Source organism: Macaca nemestrina, chromosome 9 (assembly GCF_043159975.1).
Source record: "Macaca nemestrina isolate mMacNem1 chromosome 9, mMacNem.hap1, whole genome shotgun sequence".
Classification (NCBI taxonomy): Eukaryota; Metazoa; Chordata; class Mammalia; order Primates; family Cercopithecidae; genus Macaca; species Macaca nemestrina.
The window spans coordinates 32683370-32708053 of record NC_092133.1 but is presented as its reverse complement, the minus strand read 5'-3'; the positions used below and the strand labels follow the sequence as shown (position 1 = coordinate 32708053).

Genomic DNA, 24684 nt, shown 5'->3' with positions numbered 1-24684 from the left:
CTCATTCTCCTTACCTAGCTCAGGGACACTGGTGAGACTCAATGTTTATTTAATGATTGACGGAGAGAATGAAAGCATAAGTCAGCGAGGCCGAGACACTGCGTGTGGATGGCGACAGCCTCCTACACGCCAGCGCTCCACCCAGATCCTGGCGCCACTGCGGGAGGGCCTGCCCTTGGCTCAGCGTCAGAATTTGTCCTCTGGGGCCCAACGCAGGGAGCCTGGCCTCATGGGAGGGGCGTGGTCCGGAACTCCAACCCCAGGGCCTGCTTGGCCGCCCCTCCCGCGGCTACGCACGACTCCATCTACTGCTGCCTTGCCCCGGGTCCTTAAGCCAGCGACAGTGTTTATTGCCGAACCCAGGCTGGAGCCGGGCGGCCCCAGGAGCCGCGCACAACAGCGCAAGCGGGTTGGATACTGGGAGCCGATTCCAGGGCGCCCACAGAAGCAGAATCAGAGGGGTAGGCGAGGGTGGGGCGTGCTGTTCGGCACCGTGGCCAAAATCCACTCGGCGCTGAAAGAGGGAACTTGGGTGTGAGTCCCAGCATCGGCCAGGGAATCCGCCCCTAGCTTGTTCTTCGCCCAGCTGGGCTCCAAGGCGCCCTCTGCGGGTCCATAGCCCCTACCGCGTCCACCTGCAGAGCAGAGGCTCCTCACCAAAAGCCCACCCCACCAGAGAGGATCACGCAGGTCCCGGGGAATCCGTACTCCTTGATCGCGTTAGCCGACTTTGTAGGTGTTCAGGAGCAGCCTCCCAGCAGCCTCAGTTTTCCCTTCCGCCGCCCTGCTGGTTCAAGCCCCACATCCTGGAATGGGAGAACTGTTGTCCACCGCCCCCTCCCTCCCCGCACCCCGCCTCTGCTGCAGCGGACCCGCTTTAATAACGTCGCTGGAAAGTGACACGCGATTTATTATTAAAGTAATGCGGGCGCGGGGACGGGAAAGGTTTAATAAACGTGCTGAGATGCCGAGGATTATTCACCGCAAATAAATGAGAGCGCGGGCGGCGTTTTAATAAATAATTTCCCGCTGCTCCCGGGGGAAGGGAGGGGAGGGGAAGGGAGGAGGAGGGGGAGGCTGAGCCGCTGCCAGAACTCCCGGTTTCGCCTCCCCACGGGCTTCCAAGCCATCCCCGGTTTCGTGTCCTAGGTTGCTCACACCCGAGATCTGAGGTTCCAGGAGCGCCGACCCAGAGTTGCCCAGGCCTGAAAGCGGGAGAGGCTCAGTCACACCCTACATTCCCCCACCTCCGAGATTTTAAGTATAGTCCGCTTGAAATCCCTGGAATGCTCTTTCTTCTGGCTCCTACCCAGAGATCTGGAGTCCGGACCAACCGGGGCAGGAAGGGTCCGTCGGACCAGCCCCTCCCAAGCCGAGGCTTCCAGGTCTCAGCCGGGCTCTTCTTCTTGCTTTTAGCTGAGCCGAGCTGGGCATGCCTCTCTCCTCCATCTAGGGCAGGGTGTGAAGCGGAAGCCAGAGGGGGCTGTCTGAAAATGACCTTGATCCCCTCCTCGGGCTGTCGTGAGGAGGAGAGCCGCTTCGCCTGGCTGCTCGTCATCGCTAAGGCTCCAAAGAATGGTTGCGCAGCCGTGTTGGTATAACCGAGGGTGTCCTGGAGAAGCCCAGCCCCTGGCGCTCTGGTGACCTGGGGGGTCGATGTACGGACTGGGCAGAACTGAGCCCGAAGCCGGAGAGCGCCCCTGAAAAAGAAGCCTGGAAGCCCGAGAGATGAACCTGACTCAGAGAGGGCAAAGACTGCAGACCTTGGGGACCGAGGACACGCTCACCACGATGGTGGGGGCTGGGAGGAGGGTGCGGGCGGTGGCGTGCGGGGAATCGCCTGGGGAATCGATCTGCAAGTTTTGTGCCTTAGCGGAAAGAGGCGACATCTCTGGCAACTTGGGAGTACAGGAAGTGGCGAAGGAGTGCCATCTGGTGGATCATTCTGGTAGTGACACTCAGACCTGGGCCAGGGACCTCGAGACACTTTACTTAACTGGAAAAATCTGAGTAAAAAAATAGATGCTTCAATTTGTATTCATTTAATGTATGTGAATGTGCACGTGTATGTGTACCATATATTGATATGATATCTATATGTAAAATCTAATATATCCATAGTAGTTATGTGTGCATTGTATGTATACATGGATACATCTAGATGCATATTATACATGTAGTTTTTTTTTTGAGATGGAGTCTTACTCTGTCGCCCAGGCTGGATTGCAGTTGTGCTTTCTCAGCTCACTGTAATCGGGTTCGAGCGATTCTCCTGCCTCAGCCTCCCAAGTAGCTGGGATTACAGGTGCGCATCACCATGCCCAGCTAATTTTTTGTATTTTTAGTAGACATGAGGTTTCACCATGTTGGCCAGGCTGGTCTCGAACTCCTGATCTCCAGTGATCTGCCCGCCTCGGCCTCCCAAAGTGCTAGGATTACAGGCGTGAGTCACCACGCCTGGCCTACATGTAGGTTTTGTATGTATGTATGTGTGTGCAAAAGTATATATGGGTGTATTGTTATAAGTATATGTATAGACATTTATTTTCAAGTATATATTCCATTATGTATCATTCATTCATTCTTTCTTTCTTTTTTTTTTTAAAGAGACAGGATCTTGCTCTGTCACCCAGGCTGGAAGACAGTAGCACTTTCATAGCTCACTGCAGCCCCAAACTCCTGGGCTCAAGTGATCCTCCTGTCTTAGCCTCCTGAGCAGCTGGGAATTACAGGCACGAGCCATGATGCCTGGCTGTGTCATATTCTTTCTACAAATATTTGTTATGTACCAGCACTGGGGCTACATCAAGGGAAAAATATTGCCTGTAACCCAAGCACTTTGGGAGGCTGAAGTAGGAGGATTGCTTGAGCCCAGGAATTCGAGACCAGCCTGAGTAACACAGTGAAGCCCCGTCTCTACAAAAAACATTTAAAAAAATTTGTTGGGTGTGATGGCACACACCTGTAATCCTAGCTACTCTAGCAGCTGAGGCAGGTGGATTGCTTGAGTCAGGAGTTCAAGGCTGCCAGTGAGCTATGATTGCACCACTCCAGCCTGGGTGACAGAGCCTTAAAAGAAAATTGTTCCTGCCCTCATGGAACTTGTATTCCAGTCTAAGATGTGTATGTATACTTATGTTAATTATGTATATTTATATTTCCAGGATTATGCACACACGCACATATAATACTGTCTAACATGTGTATGTGCGAGGAGTAGATAGGCTTAAACTCTGGTAGGCCTGGAGATTCCCTGGTTTTTTGCTCACAATCACTGGTCCTGTCACCTGGAGCTCTATTCTGAGCATGAAGGCAGCTGAGGGCAGAGGGAAAGAAGCTAGAAACATAGGCCTGTTGCCTCCTAGGATGCATTGTGGTTATTTCCTCAGCCTTCTGATTGACTGAATTCTTTCTAAACTGGGAACAGCTGTGTAAGTCCATGCGTGGTAAGGAACTGTTAGCGCACATCAAGTCTTACCTCTGCTCAGTGCTGGGGAAGGGTGGGAGTGGGGTCTGGGAGGCTGGGGTAAGAGGCTAGGTTCTCTGAGAGCACTTAGAGACCGGAAGGGATAAATTCTGGGAGGCAGTGAGCTCTGGGAGTCACTTGCGGATAATGGGAGGTGGTTTGAGGACACTTGGGGAGGGATGGGGTGGTAGGATAGAGAAGGGGGCGGAAGTGAGTAATGAGGTTGGGATTGGAGATGGAGTTGGGGTGGGGTCAGGGCAAAGATAGAGGCTTTGGTGGCAGGGATACACCTGTCTGGGGGTGGAGCCTGGAAGCCATCTTGGGGGAGTCATCCCTCCCTCCCCACCTCCACCCCCACTCTCTCTCTAAGCTGGGCCCCAGTTTAGCCCTCTCTCTGCTCAAGCTGGCTCTCAGATGCGCCGGGGCAGAGGAGGAGAGCTAAGGCTCCAGGGCCTGGCCTGGCTTAGGTGACTCACTTAAGTGGTGGGCGAGGTGGGGCAGGGTTCACAATACCGGCATCCCATGAAGCCTTGTCCCAGCCACCTGGGTCATTTCCCATCCAGCTGCCATTACCAGCTTCCAGTATGGGCTTGGCCCAAGGGGTTCAAACAAGGGTGGGGTGTAGACCTGCAAAGGGTCATAGAATATCCACCCATTCCACCAACACACACACATTTCTAGGACTGAAGTGGGAAGGTGCTTCTGAATCATTTCTTCCTTTCCCTGCTTTTGCTATATGCTTTCCAGATGCAGTCAAGTCTGGGAGTCTCCAGGTGCCACCTCAACCCTTGGTCTATGGTAATACTCATACCTCTCCCCTTCCTTCTCACCCACCCTTGCTGGACTACCAGGGTTTCTGCCCCTTCACTGCCTTTTCCCCTTTCTTCAGGGCCTCTTTTTTCCCCCCAGGGTTGAGGCCTTAGATCCCTGGGCTGTGTCCTTGCTGGTTAGGGAGTGGGGTTGGGGTGGGGGGGGATTGCTAAAAACGCAAGCTAGTTCCTGGCCTGGATTTATTTTTCTGATTGATTTATCTTTTAGAGGCAGGGTCTTGCTATGTTGCCCAGACTAGACTTGAAGTCCTGGGCTCAAGAGATCCTTCTGCCTCAGCCTCCCGAGTAGTTGGGTCTATAGGCACATGCCACTGTGCCTGGTCTGGATTTGGTTTTGACATTTACTCTGCCATTTGGGCAACTGAAGGCTCTCTGGACAGGGTGGACAGTTATGAAAGTCCAGTTATGGTGACAAGAGTTACCCCACAATCAAATCTCATCCCATTCTCTTAGTGGGGAGAACCTTGAAGTACTCAGTACCTTCACTGAAAGGAGGGCTGGAGTCCCCTGGGAGAAAAGACAGGGTCTCTATGAGAAGTGGTGACAGCTTGAGAGAAGTAATGGAGTCTCCCAGGATAAGGGTTGAGGACTCTAGGGACAATTGCTTCCTGCTACCCCCACCCCAAGAGCTGGAGTAGGGCTGGAGAAGGCCCCACAGTTCTCCTGGGCCTAACTCCTTGGTGTCAGAGGGGTTAAGTTCTAGGGGCAGTAGTGGGGGGTTTCTAGGGAGAGTAATCTCTGAAGGGTAATGGTGGGTCTTTGCACAGGAGGTTTTGCAGTATGGGATGGAGTCTCAGTTCCACTGCTTTTTTTTTCTTTTCTTTTCTTTTTTTCTTTTCTTTTATTATTATTTTTTTAAGTCAGGGTGTCTCTTTGTTGCCCAGACTAAAACGGCACGATCATGGCTCACTGCACCCTTGAACTCCTGAGCTGGAGCAATCAATCCTCCCGCCTCAGCTTCTTGAGTAGCTGCGAGTACAGTCATGCACCACCCCACTCAGCCAGTTCTACTGCTTTTGAAGTGCGTATATTGGGTAGGTTTCTTAACTTTCCTTATTCTGTGTCCTCTTCTGCAATATAGTGATAAAATTTACTCCATAGGGGTTATGACAAGGATTAGAGATCTTATAAGCAATGTGTCTGTAACAAAATAGGTGCTCAACAAACGTCAGTTTTATTATGCAGTACTATTATGGGGTAGATGATCTGCACGGAGATGGGGGCTGGGTGCCCAGTGCAGAGCTTCCTGCTGAAGTGGGTTTGTTGGAGAATGGGGTGATTGCAGTCTTGGCACCTGCCTGGAGGAGGCCTTAGGAATTGGGCCTTAGGAAAAGGGGAAAGGCTGAGGCAGGATAGAGATGGGCAGGGACTGGGCTTCCAGAGAGCTGAACAGTCTTCACCCCCACCCCTAGCCCTCCTCAGGGAGCCCTTGTCAGAACCCAGGGCTCTACCTCTGGGCTTCTGAGGAGGGGCATCCCCCAAAGTCACCTCCATCCATCTCTTTTATCTGGGCTGATGAAGGGCTAGAGCTCCAATGGGGCCTCTGATGGGGAACAGATACAGAACAGGCGGAAGCAGCCGGAACTGTGCTGGGCTGGAGCTGAGGACTGGGCCAGGGGGTCAGTGAAGACAGATAAAGCTCAGAGCAGCTGGAGGCTCAAGGGACCTGGGGCGGGGGAGCAGCAGGGGCTGAGGGCCGGCTGTGTCCTGGGAGGAGGCAAGGCCGGAAGCTTCTGATGGGGACCAGTGTCCACCAAGGACTTCAAATAACCAGACAAAGCCTTTAATGACTCTTTGGGAGGAGGGAAGTGGGGACGGAGCTGCCTCCCCCAGACACGGGTGCAGGAAGGCCAAGGTGCCTGCTGAGAGTGAGGGCTGGTCCTGGGGGAAGTCAAAACTTAGAACAGGCGGAACCCTCCAGGCACAGGGCAGCGGTTCTGGGGCTGCCTTACCTTTAAGGGAGAGAGTGATGGGAAAAGGATTGGGAAGCGATTCTGTGATTTTAGTTCCTGTTTTAATTAACTTTGAAGGGCTTGGGGCCTCCCTGAACGCCAGGGAGGGGAGGAGAGCAGACATTTATTTTCCTCTTTTCCCTTTTAAAGACAATTTTATTAAATCACTTTGTTTTCATTCTGGCTTGAACATAGGGTGTTTAAATGGAAAAGTAATTATTTCACCTCGTTTGCTTATGGAGAGAGGGGAGTCAGGAAAGGGAGGGATGCCAGTGAGAGGAAGAGGCTGCAGCCTCAAGCCCAGTGTGCACACAGCGTGCGTGCACACACAACCATGCTCACACTTACACCATAATCCACGTCCACATATCTCTCACTCTAACACACATGTGTACAGTCCCAAATGCAGACACTTCAGTATTTGCACACACACATCCACATTCTCCTGACACACACTCCTTCACCACAGCCATACTTACAGACAGAAGCACTCTCTCTCATGCACACTCACAGCACACTGTGCTCACAGTACAGGCACCGTCACAGTACCCTTAGATACCTTCCAAGCACCCGTGGGTGGGTATGCTTGCACCTGTTCACACACGTGCACGCACGCACACACACAACCCCAATGCAGTCCAGTACTTCCAAGCCTACTGCATTACACCATCAGAAGTACACACAGTTTCAGACACACAGTTACACAGACGCCCATTCTCAAATACACAGGCACACCCTGACAAGCAGCCTTGGGGACATACATGTGAGGAGGGCATTGTCATGGAAAAGGTGAAAGAGTGGTGGAATGCTCCCTCTTACTGGGGTTCCTGAGTCCCTAGGTCGACCTAGGCTACTCCATGAGCCCCTTTCTCTGTTCCCTAAAGTTCTCTGAATGATTGCTTGTGACCTTGATTCTGTAGCCTCTGGGACAGTCGCTCCCAGCAACCTAGCCCCCCACCTCAGATCACTGGGGCAAGGCAAGAGGCCCCACAGGTTTTCTGGGTTCAGCCCGCTCTCATCAGGACCCAGGTTCTAACTCCGGCTTCCCCGACTTCCGACGCCCCTCCCTGCCGTGTGAACCAGCGTTGGAGGGGTTAAAACTTCTGTAGCGCGCCCCCCTCCACCCCCACCCCTGGCTGGTACAAGGAGGGCCGGTTTGCTCCGTACCTGTACTTTGTCTTCATCTGTCACCCCTTCTGACAGTCAGATACATCTTGTGGGGAGGGGCGTGGGGGGCGAGGGAGCAATAATTAACCTCTCCCGCCTCATCCCCCAAATGCCGTTGCCTCTGCAGCGGTTGCATCGGGGTCTGCCGAGGAGAAAGAGGGAAAGGGAGGAGATGGAGATGGGGAGAGGGGCGAGGGGAGAAAGCGGGACGCTTCCAGGGCCGCCAGAGGGAGCAGAGAGGAAAGGCCCTGACATTTTACTGCTCTGCCAACCTCTTTTCCGCACCCTTCTTTCCACTCCTCTTCCTGGGGGAGCTGTGGGCAGGTGGGAGAGGCGATTCCAGCAATAAGAGAAGCCTGCCGTACTCACCACCGTCCCCTCATAGCAGAGGCTCCTGGCGGGGGTTGGGGGCAGAGCTTGGTAGGGAAGACAATCTTCATGTATGAGCTCTGCAAGGGGACACGCAGACCTTACAGCATGCTGGGCAGGGATAGAGGGGGTGGCTGCCCTGTACTGGCGTTTCATGTTGCTGTCAAATGAACAGAGCTTGTGTTAAGAACCAATTTTTCTTCCAATCAATGAAGGGGAAGATGTCTTGGGTCATTCCTGAAGCAGTCAAATGACTCCAATGCCAAGGAGCTGTGGCTCAAAGGGGACTTCAGATTTGGGCTGGGAAACAGAGGACTCTCGAAAAAGTCAAGCAAGCCCCTAGGCAGTGGCTGGAATCAGAGCTTGGGTAAGGGGAAGATAAATTCATCTTGGGCTGAGTCCTTGGATGAAGCTGGGGGGAATAAGGGTTGGTAAGAAACACCCAGCCAAGGAGAACTCTGGCAGGAGAGAATCAGCGGTGATGGAAAGGAGAGGGGTTGCTGTCACCACTGGGGCTGGTGGGGACACAGAGAGACAGGGCCCGGCCTGTCCCCTGGGCAGGCTGAAGGCCAGAAGATTCTAGATTTTTCCACCACTTTAAAGAAGTTGTTAGTCAAATCTATCATCTTTACGGTTTTCTTGTTTGGTTTTGTTTTTGTTTTTTTGAGACAGAGTCTCTCCCTGTAGCCCAGGCTGGAGTGCAGTGCTGCCTTCTCGGCTCAGTGCAACCTCTGCCTCCCAGATTCAAGTGATTCTTGTGCCTCAGCCTCCCGAGTAACTGAGATTACAGGCGTGCATCATCACACCCAGCTAATTTTTGTAATTTTAGTAGAGACATGTTGGCCCGGCTGGTCTCAAACTCCCAATCTCATGTGATCCACCTGCCTCAACCTCACAAAGTACTGGGATTACATGTATGCACCACTGTGCCCAGCCTCATCTTTTAAGATTTAATTTAATTTAATTTAATTTAATTTTTTTGAGACAAGATCTCTGTCTCCTAGGCTGGCATGCAGTGGTGTGATTATAGCTCACAGCAGCCTTGAACTTCTGGGCTGAAGGGATCCTCCTGCCTCAGCCTCCTGAGTAGCTGGGGCTACAGGCACATGCCACCAAGCCCCAAATATTTGTTATTTTTTTTATGTTTAATTTTTTTTTGTAGAGATGGGGGTCTTGCCTTGTTGCCTGGGCATTTGTCATCTTTATGGTGTCTGAGATATAGGACCTTTTCTCTAAGGTCTCTGAGTTGTGAACACAGTATTGTTCATGAGTCAGAATTCCTGATAGGACCTTTTCTCTAAGGTCTCTGAGTTATGAACACAGTATTATCCATGAGTCAGAATTCCTGGGTTTTAACTCTAGTTCTACCACTAGCTACCTGTGTGATGGAAGATAAGTTACTTAACCTCTCTGGACCTCAGCTTTCTCACTTATAAATTGGGGAGGGGGGCTGCTGATGAGACAAACTCTACAGACAATGCTGATACTGATATCTATAATCTTCTATGACCTGAGGAAACTTGTTTAGGGCCAGCTGTGCCCTCCTCCAGCCCATACACATTCTGAACCCCTCCCTCCACTAGCAGCATATACATAGACCAAAAAGCTCTTTCTCTCTCACACACACGCGCTCACACACACGCGCGCGCACACACACACGTGTGCACACTGTCTCCTTGTCCCATGTGCTGTGTGCATCCCTGGACTTCCAATCGTCTATAAAATTTGCTGTGTTTGGGAAGGAGGCAGGGGCTAGGGTACCCTAATAGAAAAGCTGACTCTATGCATTCCTGTTAAAAGAAGAAAAAGAAAAAGCCTAGCAGAGCTGGGAAGTGGAGCACCAAGATAGGAAGTGAGCACTGGAAAGGGCTTCCCAATGGGGAGAAGAGGCACTGGCAGAGGGAAGAGAGCCAGTCTTAGAGAGGTGGAGACAGAGAAAAAGAAGCCGACTTAGCTGCAGGGGACTCGCTGCTGAGAGTGAAGAGTGAAATGTGCTGACAGCCTTGTCAGGAAGTCACCTCAATGCATCCCACACCCCTGTCAGGTTCCATCTCCCCAGGAGAGGAGCTCTTGTGAGTCAAGCTGCTCTCTGTCCATCCCCGCCACCCCCTACAATACACACACAATACACCCAAGATGGAATTAAATTCTGGCTATTATTTTTTTCACCTGGAGAAGTGCTGGGAGTTTTGACAGCATTAGGAAAGAGGAGAGAAGTAGGAAAAAGTCAGGACTACCTAGGGTGGGGCCACCTAGGCTGGGGCTGGGTCACCCTAGGTGGTGCCTAGGGTCCAGCTGGTGTGGCAGTTAACATAGAGCTGGGCTTTTCTCTAACAGCTCGGAGTCTGGAACAGCTGTGGGTCACAGAAGACACATCATGGCCCTGGAACAAAGCTGAGCTCTTATATAGCTCTGTTCTCCTGAAGGGGAGGGTTAGAATTTGGAGAGGCTGATGAGGGCAGCCTTACGTGTGAGGTGGAGATTCTATTTCCCTAGCCTTGGGAGTCAGAAGTGATTTCCACCCTCTCTGGCCACCCTCTAGGGTTTCTTTTCTGGCCTTGTCTCCTTGCTCCTAGCTTCCCATCTGTGGCAATGGGTCTCAAGTTTCAGCCCCAGTCTCTGGTTTCACCCACTCCTAGGGCTTCACCTATCCCCTTAATAATCCTTAGTCTGTGTTTAAAAAATCCTTTTTTTGGTCTTTTACTTTAAAAATGTAGTCTATGAACATATGCTTATAAAAATTTCCATGTTGGCCAGGCATGGTGGCTCATGCCTGTGATTCTAGCACTTTGGGAGGCTGAGGCAGGTAGATCACTTGACCTCAGAAGTTGGAGACCTGCCTGGGCAACACAGCAAGACCCCATCTCTACAAAAAATACAAAAATCAGCCAGGCATGGTGGTGCACACCTGTGGTCCCAGCTACTCAGGAGGCTGAGGTGGAAGGATCATTCAAGCCCAGGAGTTGGAGGCTGAGTGAGCCATGATCATGCCACTGCCCTCCAGCCTGGGCGACATACTGAAACCCTATCTCAAGAAAAAAAATCAATGTCAAACTTCTGTAATGTATAAAGAAGTAAAAGCCTTTCTCTTGCCCTCTAGTTCTATTCCCTTTTCCATAAGCAACTACTGTGAAAAATTCAGTGTGTATTCTTCTAGGTCTCTTACATAGTCACCATATAGACACACACACAAAAGTAGGGTTTAAAACAATTATTGTATATTTATTGTGTCATATTATTATTTTGCAATTTGCCTTTTTCACTTAAAAATACCAGAGATATTTTCCAGGTCATATATGGATACATTTCAATATATGTGGATATATTTCACACCACACTCCAGAATAGATTGAACCAATTCTTTATTCATAGACCTTTAGGTTATTTCCAAGTGATGTCACAATGATCCTACTTTAATATATGTCATTTTTTCGTACAAGAATGAATATTTCCTGAGATTAACTTTTCTAGAAGTGGCATCTGTGAGTCAAAAAATATGCACTAGACTGGGTGCAGTGGCTCATGCCTGTAATCCCAGCACTTTGGGAGGCCGAGGCAGGTGAATCACCTGAAGTCAGGAGTTTAAGACCAGCCTGACCAATATGGTGAAACTCTGTCTCTTCTAAAAATACAAAAACTAGCCGGGTTTGGTGGTGCATGCCTGTGATCCCAGCTACTCAGGAGGCTGAGACGGGAGAATTGCTTGAACCTGGGAGGCAGAGGTTGCAGTGAGCCCAGATTGCACCACTGCACTCCAGCCTGGGGGACAGAGCAAGACTCTGTCTCAAAAAAAAAAAAAAAAAAAAAAAAAAAAAAAAAAAAAGCCCTATATCTAACCCTGATTACCCTTCAGGTTTGAAACACACATTGCCAAGCAAGCACCCATGGATGCTGGAAGAGGGTGGCCTGCTGGTTATTGCAAGGTGAATGTCTCTAAGTGCTTCCAACTTGACAAGCCCAAGGCCAAGCTCATTGTTCCCTCTTTTCCCATCCTGCTACTCTGCCTCCCAGCCTCCTTGCTTTGGTCAGTATCATTCCTATACATGCACTTGCCCAAACACCATACTTTGAGTCATCTTTGACCAAGGCATCTGTGTGTTCGGATTTGCCCAGAGTTGTCCATACTTCATGTCTATTTTCTTGGTAAAATCATTGCTAGAACTCCATTCATGTTCAAAACTGTTCTAGATTGCACAATAAATTATGTGGCCACGTTATCTCTCTTCCTCTGATTCCTGTTCAATTCATCACAAAGTCCCAGCAGTTCTTCTTCCACTCTTCTCTCTGTTCCTTTACCACTGCATAGCTCAGGATGCCATCATCAGGCCTGAATGACAACAGGCTCCCAACTAGCCTCCCCACTCTGCATCTCTCCTTCCTCCAACCCATCCTTCCACTCCACTCCCAGTCTTGTCTTTTTAGGCCACTTACTTTTGTCATATAATTCTTTGGCTCTCTATTGCCTACAGAATTGAGACCATTCAAGATCTGTCATAATGCCATGGCTCATCAGAGCAGACATCACCCATCTCCATAAAGTCAGAAATCTGCAGCACCTTATATGGAGCAAGGGCAATAATCAGGCACTGGAAAAACTTTTCCATGCCACTCAAATCTGCATGAGATAGCCTGGCATAAGAAAGGCAAATTAATAAGAGAAAAGACCCTTTGTGATCTGAATGAAGCCCAGAAGGTGGCTTTGTGTCTCTGAATTCAGATCTAAGGCTAGCCATAGAGAGACCCCCTTGGGCAACATTCCTTCTAGCTCATTCTTTCTCTCCCTGCCCACTTGCTTTGTTACTTGCACAATAATTCCAAGCACAGTTGCTTGTTCCAGAGCTGGAGTCTCTAGGGACATCTTGTTTTTTTCTTTTTTTTTTTTTAGAGACAGAATCTCACTCTGTGTCCCAGGCTGGAGTGCAGTGGCATAATCTCACCTCATTGTAACCTCTGCCTCCTGGATTCAAGGGATTCTCCTGCCTCAGCCTCCCGAGTAGCTGGGACTACAGGCATGTGCCACGATGCCTGGCTAATTTTGTATTTTTAGTAGAGACAGGGTTTCACCGTGTTGGCCAGGCTGGTCTTGAACTCCTAACCTCAGGTGATCTGCCTGCCTTGGCCTTCCAAAGTGCTGGGATTAGAGGTGTGAGCCACTGAGCCCAGCCTGTAGTGACATCTTCTTGTTCTGCATAGTTTCTGACTGGCTTTTAACCAGATGGTGCCTGCCCCCTGTACTCCATGCCAACTCTGCGGAATGCCAGATATGATCAAAGATCAAGGAACACCCAATCCTTGAGTGAGTGGGAGGGTGGAAACACAGAACTATATAGTATGATAAGAATTGACCCTCAAGCCACACCCTGAGGGGACTACCCTAGGGAACCTACAGGTCAGAGCTCCCTATCCCTCCCCACCATGTTGACCCCCACCCACCTGAGTCTTTAGGATGAGCTTCTGGAGCTCTTCACCAAACCTAAAGGCACCTGCAGCCTCCCACTCCCTTCCCTGGCATCCCCTCCCTTCACTCAGATGTTGCCAAATGGATGCTGAGCTTGGATATGTCCTGGTGGCCGAACTCCAAACAGGGAGGGAGGCATCCTGGCCCCCTGCCAGCATTCTGTCCATAGTAATTTGGCAGGGAAATGCCAGCTGCATATATCTGCACATCTGTTTATGCCTCTGGCTTGTTATTTATTCTCTGCCTTTCATGGGCAGCAGAGCCAGAGCACACCTCAACTCTTCCCAAGTTAGATTAACTGGGAAAGAAGGCTGGGACATTCAGTCACCACAATTGCTGATGCTCATTGAAGGGTTTGCCTTCTTCAGCAGCTGCTGCCACTTTTCATAGAGACACAGAGGAGAGGAGAATGGGGAAGGGAGGCAAAGGGATAAGGGTAGGAGGAGAGGTGAGGGGAGGGGAGGGCTGTAGTGGCAGAGCCATAGTTGTGCTGGGATTACTCAAATCAGGTGGGCTGATTCTGGTCTCCACTGGAGAAGGGGAGTTGGCCAGTAATTCAGAAACAATCACCCTGACCTTCCTTCCTGCTAACCACCAGATTTCGGCATGTGTGTTCTTGTATGGCCTGGGTAAGAGTCAGTCATGGGAATAAGGCTTTTAACAGAAGTTTGGTGGGATAGGCTTCTTGGGGTGCTTAAATAACTTTTCTTTTTTTGAGACAAGGTCTCACTCTGTCACCCAGGATGGAGTGCAGTGGCACGATCACAGCTCACTTCAGCCCCGACTTCCCAGGCTCAGGTGATCCACCCACCTCAGCCTCCTGAGTAGCCGAGACCACCAGCACACACCATCATGTCCGGCTAATTTTTTGTAGAGACGGGGTTTCGCCATTTTCACCATGTTGCCCAGGCTGGTCTCTCCCTCCTGGGATCAAGCGATCCACCCGTCTCGGCCTCCCAAAGTGCTGGGATTACAGATGTGAACCACTGTGCCCAGCCTAAATAACTTTTCTTCAGGGATTCCTGGGGTGAAGTACCTGGTGGTGAAGAATCAGAAGCCAGGCTCTGTCCCTGGGATTAAGGACAAGGAATGAGAAGGAAGAGGGAGGAATAAGAGGAAGGGAACAAGAAGGAAAAGGAAAAAGTGTGTTGAAGAATGAGGAAATGTTTAGCAGGGAAGAAGAGGGATAAGTGGAGGGACCTGGAAGTTTGGTGATCCTTGAAATAGTGGGGGTGCTGTCCTTGGTCCTGACTGACAAAGGGCCCAGGAATAGCCCAGAGTGCCTGCCCCAAACTCCCTGCATTTTCCTGTGAAGGTGACCAGATAATTTTGGAGGAAGAAAAAAGAGCTAGAGCTGCATCTGATGGGAACTGAATCCATAGACCTAACTTCACTCTCACACCTTCTGCTTCTCCTACCTTTCCCCAAAGCAACTCCCTGTTTAATAAATGCTCCTTGCAGGAGGCAGACAGTTGTGGGCTCAGTGGAGATCTAGGCAGGACTCCTGGGGAAGGGTGCAGGTACCTGTGCCCTGAAGACTCCTGGCCCAAGTCCCCCCTCATGAGATAAGTTGGCTGGAAAGTGGGGGTGCCCTAAGGTGGGAGTACTGGCCTGATCAGATTAAAAGCAACCAGATCCTGCCAAAAGCCTGGATGGCATTTTGCTTCCACTTTCCCTCCTATTCCTTTGCAGAACTTGAATACCAACACCATCTTTTCCCTCCTTTAAAAAATTGTATGTAACAAGCTGTTCACAGGTAGGCCTTGCACAGATGGGGGTTTAATCAGCTACAGTCTAAGCACACAAGCATTCCAGCCTAATTCAATTCCCGTCAGTTCATTAGGGGAAATATTCATCACCCAGAGATTACAGCAGGGCCAAAACTCTGAATGGATTCTAAAGAGCTGTCAGTGGAGTAGTAACTGCACCAGCCTATACAGGAGGCCATATTGTGTGGAGGGTGTCTGGCAGCCCTAGCCATACTCTGAGACTCCTGATCCTACCAGGCTTCTTCACAGGGACTCTGTTTTCAGAATCACTGTTTGCAGACCTCAAGACAAGGCTCTGAGGGGAAAAATAAGAGAGAAATACAACTGCATTTGGGAGTCCCTATTTAAAGGGGACATAGAGGCTCCTCCTTTTAGGAAGCCTCTAGTCCAATGGGGGAGACATGTCTTCCACCCTCTGGAGGGCTCTTTGAGCTCTCTGAAGACTGCGGACTTATAAATGACTGGACTTTTTTTTTTTTTTTTTTTTTTTTGAGATGGAGTCTTACTCTGTTGCCCAGACTGGAGTGCAGTGGTGCAATCTCTGCTCACTGCAACCTCTGCCTCCCAGGTTCAAGCGATTCTTCTGCCTCAGCCTCCTGAGTAGCTGGGATTACAGGCACCCGCCACCATGCCTGGTGAGTTTTTGTATTTTTAGTAGAGATGAGGTTTCACCATGTTGGCCAGGCTGGTCTAGAACTCCTGACCTTAAGCGATCCACCCACCTTGGCCTCCCAAAGTGCTGGGATTACAGGTGTGAGCCACCATGCCTGGCCAATTAGACATTTTTGTCCTAAAATCTCTAGCAAGAAATTACCTCCTCACGAAAGCACAGGTGGGAGTATGACCTCCCACCAGTTCCTACAGTTAAATTGGAGCAGAAGCTGGGAATAGAAGGCAGGGCACAGACTCAAGACCATGGGACACCATTACTTTTTTTGTGCCATGGGAGCCTAGGTCAGATGAAGCTGGGCGGTGGAGGTAAGGGATCTCTTCCAGATTGGATTTTCCCAAATAGATGAGACCCTCATTAATATCAAGTGACCTTAACCATCTGGTATGGAGAGACTTGAGTATTTCTCTGTTTCTGCCCACATCCCCATATGAAGCTTAGGAAGCTTGTTTGTTGATCACCTCTGGCTTTCCCACAGCTATCCTCTGCCTCCCATTTGTCTCTTGTCCTCCCTGGCAGTGGTGTGGAGGTCTTGCCTTGAGTGGTTCACTAATCCTAGAGTGTGTCTGAACCAAAGGCAAGGCACTCACAGGGCTAGACTTTGGCCTCCAAGCCTATAGTGCTTCCTGCCACCCCATTTCTAGGCTTCAGTCCTAGACATGTCCTCTGGACTGAGGAGAGCTGATCACCTGTGAAGCCTATTTCCTCTGCCTAGGTCTTCTGCCCTTTTGCTCACCTGGGCCAAGACAGAGGATGGGAGAGAAGAGACATGGAGCCTGTGGCCTACCCTCTGATGTGGGTGGGGGAGAACTTCCTGCAGCTGAGACCAGAAAGATAACTGGGAGGTACCAAGTGAGGGGCCGGGGAGGATTTTCACCCTCATTGAGCCCCTGTGCTCCCTAGAATTCTTCTTTCCCAGACTCCTGGAACCCATTCTTGGCTCAGTGTCCTTCAGTCAGTCTCCATGAGCCCTCCTCCTCCACCCATAGCCTGCCCAGCATCCAGCTTCCTAGGGAGTCCCTCAGCTCTGAGACTACATCAGAACAATATTCCACAGGGATTCAGTTGGAAGACTTCCGGCGTGGAGGGTGGGGTCTGGCTGTTTCTCAAGGGGAGCGACCAGTGCCTAGAAGGCGCACAGGCTCTGCCACCCTCAGGCCCATCTCCTTAGGAAGGAATCAGAGACAGCAACAAGAGCACAGAGCAAAGGGCCAGGAGCCTGATAGAGGGGACAAGATCCAGGTCAGAAACAAAAACTCAGTTGAGCCACAGTGATGCTTGAGTTATGAGAGGGTTGGGGAGATCCACAAGCACCTTTTCATTTGGGCACAGGTGTAACCTACCTTGAATTTGGGACCTGGAGCCAGGTCCTGCCACTGAATGGGCAGTTATAATGTAACTGGGAGCCTGGCTAGAAACCTTGTTTTCCCACTTACTAGCTAGGGAATCTTTGGTGAGCCACTTCCTTTGTTTTGTTTTGTTTTTTTATTTTATTGAGATGGAGTCTCCCTCTGTCATCCAGGCTGGAGTGCAGTGGCGGGATCTCAGCTCATTGCAACCCCCGCCTCCTGGGTTCACATGATTCTCCTGCCTCAGCCTTGCAAGTAGCTGGGACTACAGGCATGCGCCACCACACCTGGCTAATTTTTGTATTTTTAGTAGAGACATGGTTTCACCATGTTGGCCAGGCTGGTCTCGAACTCTTGAACTCAAGCTATCTGCCTGCCTTAGCCTCCCAAAATGCTGGAACTACAGGCGTGAGCCACCACGCCTGTCCTGTTTTGTTTTTTAGACAGAGTCTTGCTCTGTCACCCAGGCAGGAGTGCAGTGGTGTAATCATAGTTCACTGCAGCAGCCTTGAACTTCTGGGCTCAAGTGATCCTCCCATCTCAGCCTCCCAGGTAGTTAGGACTTCAGACAGGTGTCACCACGTCTGGCTCATTAAACAAAAATTAGGGGAGCCAAGCATGTTAGCTCATGCCTGTATTCCCAGTGTTTTGTGAGGCAGAGGAGGGAGGATTGCTTGAAGCCAGGAGTTTGAGACTATCCTGGACAACATAGCAAGACCCCATCTCTAAAAAAAAAAAAAAATTAAAAATTAGCTTGCTGCAGTGGTGTGCACCTCTCATTTACTCAAGATTGCTTGAGCCTGAGAGTTTGAGGCTGCAGTGAGCTGTGATTGCACCACTGCACTCCAGCCTGGGTGACAGAGCAAGACCCTGTCTCTCAAAAAAAAAAAAAAAAAAATTTATAAAATACATACCAAATTTTATTTCAAGGAACTGGTTAATGCAATTGTGTGGGTTGGCTAAGTAAGTCTGATATCTGTAGGGCAAGCAGTCAGGAAGGAAAGATCAGGAACAAGCTGGAACTCCCTGGGCACTAGCAAAGCTGCTGTCCACAGGTAGTCGGGATGGGAGAACCTAGTAAAGGGAGAACAATTCTACATCCAGCTGCTTTTTGGAGCATCCTTCATCAGGGAGAGCCCTGACTCTTTACAGGCTCATCTGACTAGGTCAGGCCCATGGAGGATAACCTCCCTCATTTAGAGTACATCCTCAAAGCCCCTTTACAGCAGGACCTAGATTAGTGTTTACTGAGTACCTGGAGAAGGTGTGTGGAAGCTGCAAAATGCCTGCTGCCTCCCTTCTGTTCTTCTCAGAGCTTAGCCTAGCCTAGTTGACACACACACATACACACAAGTGCCACAGGAGAAACATAATTGTTATGACAATTAACAGAAGGCTGGGCATGGTGCCTCATGCCTGTAATCCCAGCACTGTGGGAGGTTGAGGAGGGCAGATCACATGAGGCCAGGAGTTTTAGACCAGCCTGATCAACATGGCAAAACCTCGTCTCTACTAAAAATACAGAAATTAACCAGGTGTGGTGGCGCACACCTGTACTCTCAGCTACTCAGAAGACTGAGGCAGGAGAATCGCTTGAACCTGGGAGGTGGAGGTTGCAGTGAGCCAAGATCTAGCCACTGCACTCCAGCCTGGGTGAACCTATCTGACAGGATTCTACCCATTGAGAAGCTGGGGCACCTACTCCTTAGCAAAGGGAGGCTAAGGAGATCTCATCCTGGGTTTCCCGTGATCAGAAATAAGTGTGTCTCTATGGGACTCCTGGGGCTTGTGGACATGGAGTGGGATGGGGAGAACCTCAGGATTAACCAGCACTCTTGGGGGTCCCCTGCTCTGGCTTTTTGGGGCCACCAAAGCCAGAGCTATAGCGGCAGTTGATGGGAATAGCCCTCAGTGACCAGTGGGGCTTCAGCAGGTAATTACCCGGCAAAAGCTGGGAACTGACAGGGTAATTATTAGCTTCTAATTGCAGGGCAAACCCAGGCCGGGATCCTTCTCTCCAAAGCAGAGGGCATTAGTATTTGCATAGCAATTAATTACTTTGGGAGCTACAGAATTTAATTACCCACTAGTCCACAGGAGCCAATAATTAAATTACTCTCAGAAACAGGGTATTTATTTCCCAGTTAGTATGAGCAGGTAGCTCCTACCTTGGGGAGTGTGCCTAGGTGGTGACCCCTGAACTGATGGTTGGTCCTTGGCCTGAGCAGGCACAGAGTGGTGACCTTGGTGCCCAGCAGGGAGTGCCCGCACTGTGATGCAGACGGACACCCAAGCATACACGGATACAGGCCCTTGTAGGGCACACAGACACATGACACCATGTGCTAGCCACGACTCACGGACTGGTGCTTGGATGTACAGTAACTCATTGTAAGTGGGGCGCACACACCCAGCGAGAATTACACACACGGTGAGGAACAGGCAAAGAGGGCAAAGAAGGAGAATTTTGGCTCTATCATTTTGCCACTATTGTTTTGCCTGACTTGCATCAAAATGTATTTGTGGTACCATGTACTTTGGTCAACAGGCTGTTGTTCTGAGCCCATCTGGAATCCATCTTCATCCCTGATGCCTCTCAAAATGGGGTTTGGGTTGGGAGGGCCTCAGGACAGAGTAGAGGCTAGGGAGGGACTGGCACTGTCTATTTTGAGCATCGCTTGATTTCTTTGTTTTTTGAGACAGAGTTTCACTTTATTGCCCAGGCTGGAGTGCAGTTGTGCAATCTTGGCTCACTGCAACTTCCACCTCCCTAATTCAAGCAATTCTCATGCCTCAGCCTCCCGAGTAGCTAGGATTACAGGCACCCACCCACCACACACAGCTAATTTTTTCTTTTTTTTGATAGAGATAGGGTTTCACCATGTTAGCCAGGCTGGTCTCAAACTCCTGACCTCAAGTGATCCTCCCGCCTCGGCCTCCCAACGTGGTGGGATTACAGGTGTGAGCCACCATGCCTGGCCACATAACTTGCTTTTTAAAATCTGGAAAGTTTAATATTTTTGCATCAAAATGGCCATGCCAAAAGGTTATATATGCCTGAGAGACAGGAGCTGATAGAAGACCCTGAGGTCTGGAGCAATCTAGATACTTCCAAATGGAAAGAGGCCCCTTGAAACAGAGCTGTGTTTGGTCCAGCCCTTACTCTCTCTCTTCATAGATAACAGGGTCCTGGAGGGAGGCATGAAGGGATGCGGTGTGTCTGGGTTAGCTTGCCCAGTGTCAGGACCTCCAGTCCTGAAGGAGAAAGCCCAGAGCTGGGTGGTATCTGCCAGGTCTGCTCTCCCTGAATTCCACTCCTCACCTTGTTATTGCTTCCCATTGGCTGCCTGGGGGCAGGGGTTGGAGGTAGCTGAGGCAATGTGGTTTTCACCTCTATCTACTTAGAGAGTGTGGGAAGTCCCTGGCCCTGGGGCTGGGGATGCTAGTGTTAGAGGCAGCCTTGCTGCTTGGTGAGTTGCCCATTCCTCTGGGCTGGTGGGCCTAGGTCTTTGTGCACTGCCCCCAAAAAGGAAGGGCGGAAGAATGGGGCCCACTTCCCTTGTTCTCCACTCCCTTCATCTCAGGCAGGTCAAGTGGGCACTGATTATTCTGCGGTTGTCTTCCTCCCTCCCTTTCCCCGGTGACTATGGAGCCCCTGGCACGTTCAGGTCCAGAGCCAGGCCACTGCACAGCCCCACTGCCCCATCCCAACTAACATCAGCTCCCAGCCCCTGACCCCTTGGAATTCCCCTCCAAAGCCTAGAGCTGAGTCCCTGCCACCACCCTTCCAACTTGGCCTCGGGCCCTCCCCAGGTGGGATCCTGTAGATGCTTCTAATGAAGTTCTCTCTGACTCTGTTTGGGGCACCCACCACCCGAGGAAAGGAGCGGCGGCCGCCCCGGCCCAGGCTGCTGACAGCAGCAATCCATCTCCATCATAGTAATGGCGTCCCCATTAATCGGCCATAAACTAATAAAGCAAGCACTTTCCACCCCTCACCCCCCGGCAACTTCATTAAGTCTTTAGTACATTAATATGTCTTACTTAGTGTCAGCCAAGCCTCTTTCTCTGTTTGGGGTGGAGCATGCTGGGGTGGGCACCTCGTCCAGTGGGTAGGGGCACATGACCCCTCTCCTGGTCTGGGTAGGGGGCTGCTGACTCAGGGCAACCCACTCCCCCTCTCCCTCCTTCCCCTCCACCCACTGTCCCCTTGAGGACCTTGAAAGGCTGCAGAGAAGAGGAAGAGCAAGAGGAACAGGAAACTGTGGAGCAGGAGAGACGAGGAAACGAGAGAGGAAAAGGAAGGAGGAAGAGGGGATAAGCTGGGGGGGAAAGGGGGAAGCTGGGAGGAAGGGGGAGACGGAATGGGAGAGGAGCTGTGCACCTCCAAATTAAATTTGTGATTCAGGCATCAGATGGGCCGACAGCCAGAGATTAATTCAACTGATCGAGTTATAAAGAGCGGGAGGCCTGGGTAATCAATCTTGCAGCTGTCAGGCCGACAGGCAGGAGTATTAACCTGGCGAGACGGCACGTACCCAAGACTTTTTCATTTCATTCACCCCAACCACGTCCCTGACCACCTCTGGTCTGTCTCTCCAAGTAATAATAATTGCGGCTGTTAACGATGACAGAGACAGGACGAGGGGACGAGGGGACGGGCCCCTGCGGCAGGGTTTCCCCTCCTGGAGCTCCTACCCACTGCTCCGTCTGACCACTCCCAGAAGGTAGAGCAAGGACCAGCTCGTGGCGCTCTGAGAGGTGGGGAAATTGAGGCAGGAATTCCAAAAAGACCTTCAGACAGGGTAGAAGTGGGGCTGGAAAGGTACTTTGGGATAAACAGCAGTGTCTTAGATCCCTCTCACCTCTCAGGAAAATAATTGTCCCTAAGTCAGCCAGCTTGGCCCCAACACGTTCAGCTGTGGCCAGGGAAGCTGGGATCAGGAAGGTGAGATGGATTCCCTCTTCTGGGCTATTTTGCCTCAGCCACAGACCTGAGCTCTGTGTGGCTTGGGTGGGGGTCCCATCCTGGGCACAGGCTCCTGGACTGGGGCTGCTGTTCTTCCTGGGTAGCCTTCTCTCCTCCTCTCTCTCCTCCCGCCTGACAGCATCAGAACACACCTAGAGGGGTGGGGGTCTCCCTGCAGAGACTTGTGGACACACCACCCTTTGAGTAGAGAAGGTGTGGCGATGGGGGTGCCACCTGGAAGTTGACACCTCTCTCAGCTCTGGCTAATTTTCACATCCTTCAAATTCTGATATCTCTTTCTCCCTCCTTGCTCCAGGGAAAGGAAGGGAGAGGACAAGAGAGGGAGAGAGAGGTAAATAGGTAAGAAGATGTGCTGGGGCACCTTTAGGGTCTGCTGGGAGTGAGCCAGGGCCTCGTCAGTCCTCTGAAATTGTTATGCCAGGGTGAGCTGCTGGTAGTGGGGGCCTTGGAGGGCTGATGTGAGGAACTGTGAGTTCTTTCTTCCTTGCTCAGTGAGAACCAGGCACAGGGTTCATGGAAGGGGCTATGGCCCCTGTGATGCCCTCACAATGTTTCCTATTATCATTGTCATTATTACCAATCAGGGACCACTCCATCGCTACAGACAGCAACGCTGTAACAGTGACTCGTGCCAGAGACTGGCTAAAGGTTTTCTATACATTACTACTTTAATGTTCGCAAAGAGCCGTATGAAGCAAGTTCTATGTTCAGCCCCATTTTATAGATGAAAACCTGAGGTTCAAAGAGGTTGGGAGACTTGCTCAAGCTCTCACAGCCAGGAAACAGCAAAGCCAATACTGGGCCCCTAGCCAGAGCCTCAGCTCAGCATGGGCTAACTTTCCCCCAAGGCCCCCAAATCTCACTGTCCCCTCTGAACCCTGCCTCCACCAAGGTTCCTCAGTGTTCTCTATAGGCAGATTCGGGATTTCTCCAACTGAGGTGACCTGGGCACCAGATCCCTCTGGGTTTGAGAAGGGTGGGGAGGGCGATGCTCCTGTTTGTTTAGAGGGTGGGGCGGGGGACCTGGTGTCAGAGAACACTTATCCAGGGCAAAGGGAAGAGTGGGGGCCCCACTCGGGGAGGCTCCCCAGTGCTCTGCCCTCAAGTAACCCCTGGGAGTAGGCTCTGCCACCTCCCCAGGCCCCATGGCCTCTTGGGAAAGGACAGAGTGCTGACTTGCCCATGCCCCCCGCCTTCCCCAGGGATGGAGCAATTGGAGGGGTGCCATGCTGGGTGTGTGTTGGAGTGGGAGTGGATCCTGACTTAGAAGGGCCTAGAGGAAAAGTTCTCCCTGTCACCTCCTGACCCTAGCTGGGGCTAGGCTGGAGGGGGACTGGGGACATGGGTCTGTCTGAGGCGCCAGGAGCTGGAGGCTGGAGCTAGGCCAGCCTCTCTCCCAGGCTCCCTAGGACCCATTTCAAGTGGTTGCTTCCAGGATGACGCAGCCCTGGGGAGGGGAAGCAGGAACAAGGAGCCTGTTTCCAAGCAAAGGTTCAAGGGTCTCCTTTCCTGGGCTCCCTCCCTCTTGCTCAGGGCAGCCACTAATTCTGCCCTGTCAGTCATGGTGTTTCTTCCTTATCTGGGACCAAAGCCAGTGGAGGGGCCTAAGTCCCTGGAGGTTTGGTGTATGCCCCTCCTGTCCCATCTTGAGGTGGTTCTTGTGCTTGAGTGAGGATAGATGGAGACCCCTAGTACAAGGAACCAGAATCCTCAAGTCTTAAAGTTTTGATCAGTGGGGTTGCTGGGAGAGTTAACATATCGTAGCTCTTCTCTTCTCCCGCCCCATCCCGTTCCATGGAGCCTACTCATTCCTGCAAGATCCTGCATCAGGGGCCTCTTGCAGCATTAGAGATTGGAGTGTTCTCTGGTTTCTAGTACTCTCAACCCATCAAGGTGGATGTGGATTAAGATCCCGAGGGCTGTCTTGTCATGATCACCACGATTGTCCCTCGCGCCTTCTCTGTGCCTTAATTCTCCGTCTGTAGGTAATGGAAAGAATGCTCTCTGTGATCTCTGCCTCCTCTGCCTTAGGATGGGGCAAGGGGGTTGCTGAGGAAAAAGAGGAGAGATCTTTTCAGGTAAATCACATAGAACACCTGTTTCTAAACCTGTTCATCCTTCCATGCCTCAGTTTCTGTGTCCGTAAATTAGGATAAATCACACCTACTTCCTTGGGTTGTTGTGATGCCCAACTGAGATGGCAGAGGGGGCCTAGCTCTGTGTCTGGGACTTTGTGGTGCTGAATAAATATTTGAAACAATCAGCCAGAGTGGAGAAGTGCCTGGGGTGTGGTGAGGGTGTGGGCTTCAGGGAAGAGGCTCTCCTTCCTCGCCCTCAGTCTTCTTACCCTCAGTCTTCTCGCCTCCCAGCTCTCTGATCCCTCACTGTGACAAGCCCAGGCAGAGGCCCTCAACATGAGCACCCCAGCTCTGAAGATTGCTTGGACAAGGCTGGAGAACGCTGGTGCACTGGATAGGGTTGCGTTCGAGGGATGTGTGTCTCCATATCCTTGATTTGAGACAGGGGCTATTTGGATATCAGCCAGGCTTTGTGTATATGTGAGTGTGTGTGTCTGCGTGTGCGCATGCCTGCATGTGTGCGGATGTGTGTGTGGGTGAGTGGGCTCAATGGCTGGCACCAAAACACTTGCCGATTAATCTTTGT

The 24684-nt window shown here is 51.1% G+C and overlaps 2 long non-coding RNA genes across 5 annotated transcripts in view; both read right to left on the bottom strand.

The window, feature by feature from the left end:
* Nucleotides 1–892: 892 nt before the first annotated feature.
* LOC139356204 (uncharacterized) lies at nucleotides 893–1917 on the bottom strand. Its single transcript, XR_011607692.1, has 2 exons — nucleotides 1310–1917; nucleotides 893–1205 (listed from the first exon to the last, which is right to left on the bottom strand). It is a non-coding gene; the product is annotated as an uncharacterized lncRNA (long non-coding RNA).
* Nucleotides 1918–7255: 5338 nt separating this feature from the next.
* Nucleotides 7256–24684, bottom strand: part of LOC105478376 (uncharacterized) — a 59709-nt gene continuing 42280 nt past the window's right edge. For 3 of the 4 annotated variants that reach the window (XR_985276.2, XR_011607688.1, XR_011607690.1), the window contains exon 3: nucleotides 22664–24069. This is a non-coding gene — a long non-coding RNA (uncharacterized lncRNA). Of the gene's footprint in view, nucleotides 7558–22663; nucleotides 24070–24684 lie in introns of those variants that run through there. The other variant, XR_011607689.1, reaches the window with a different exon arrangement.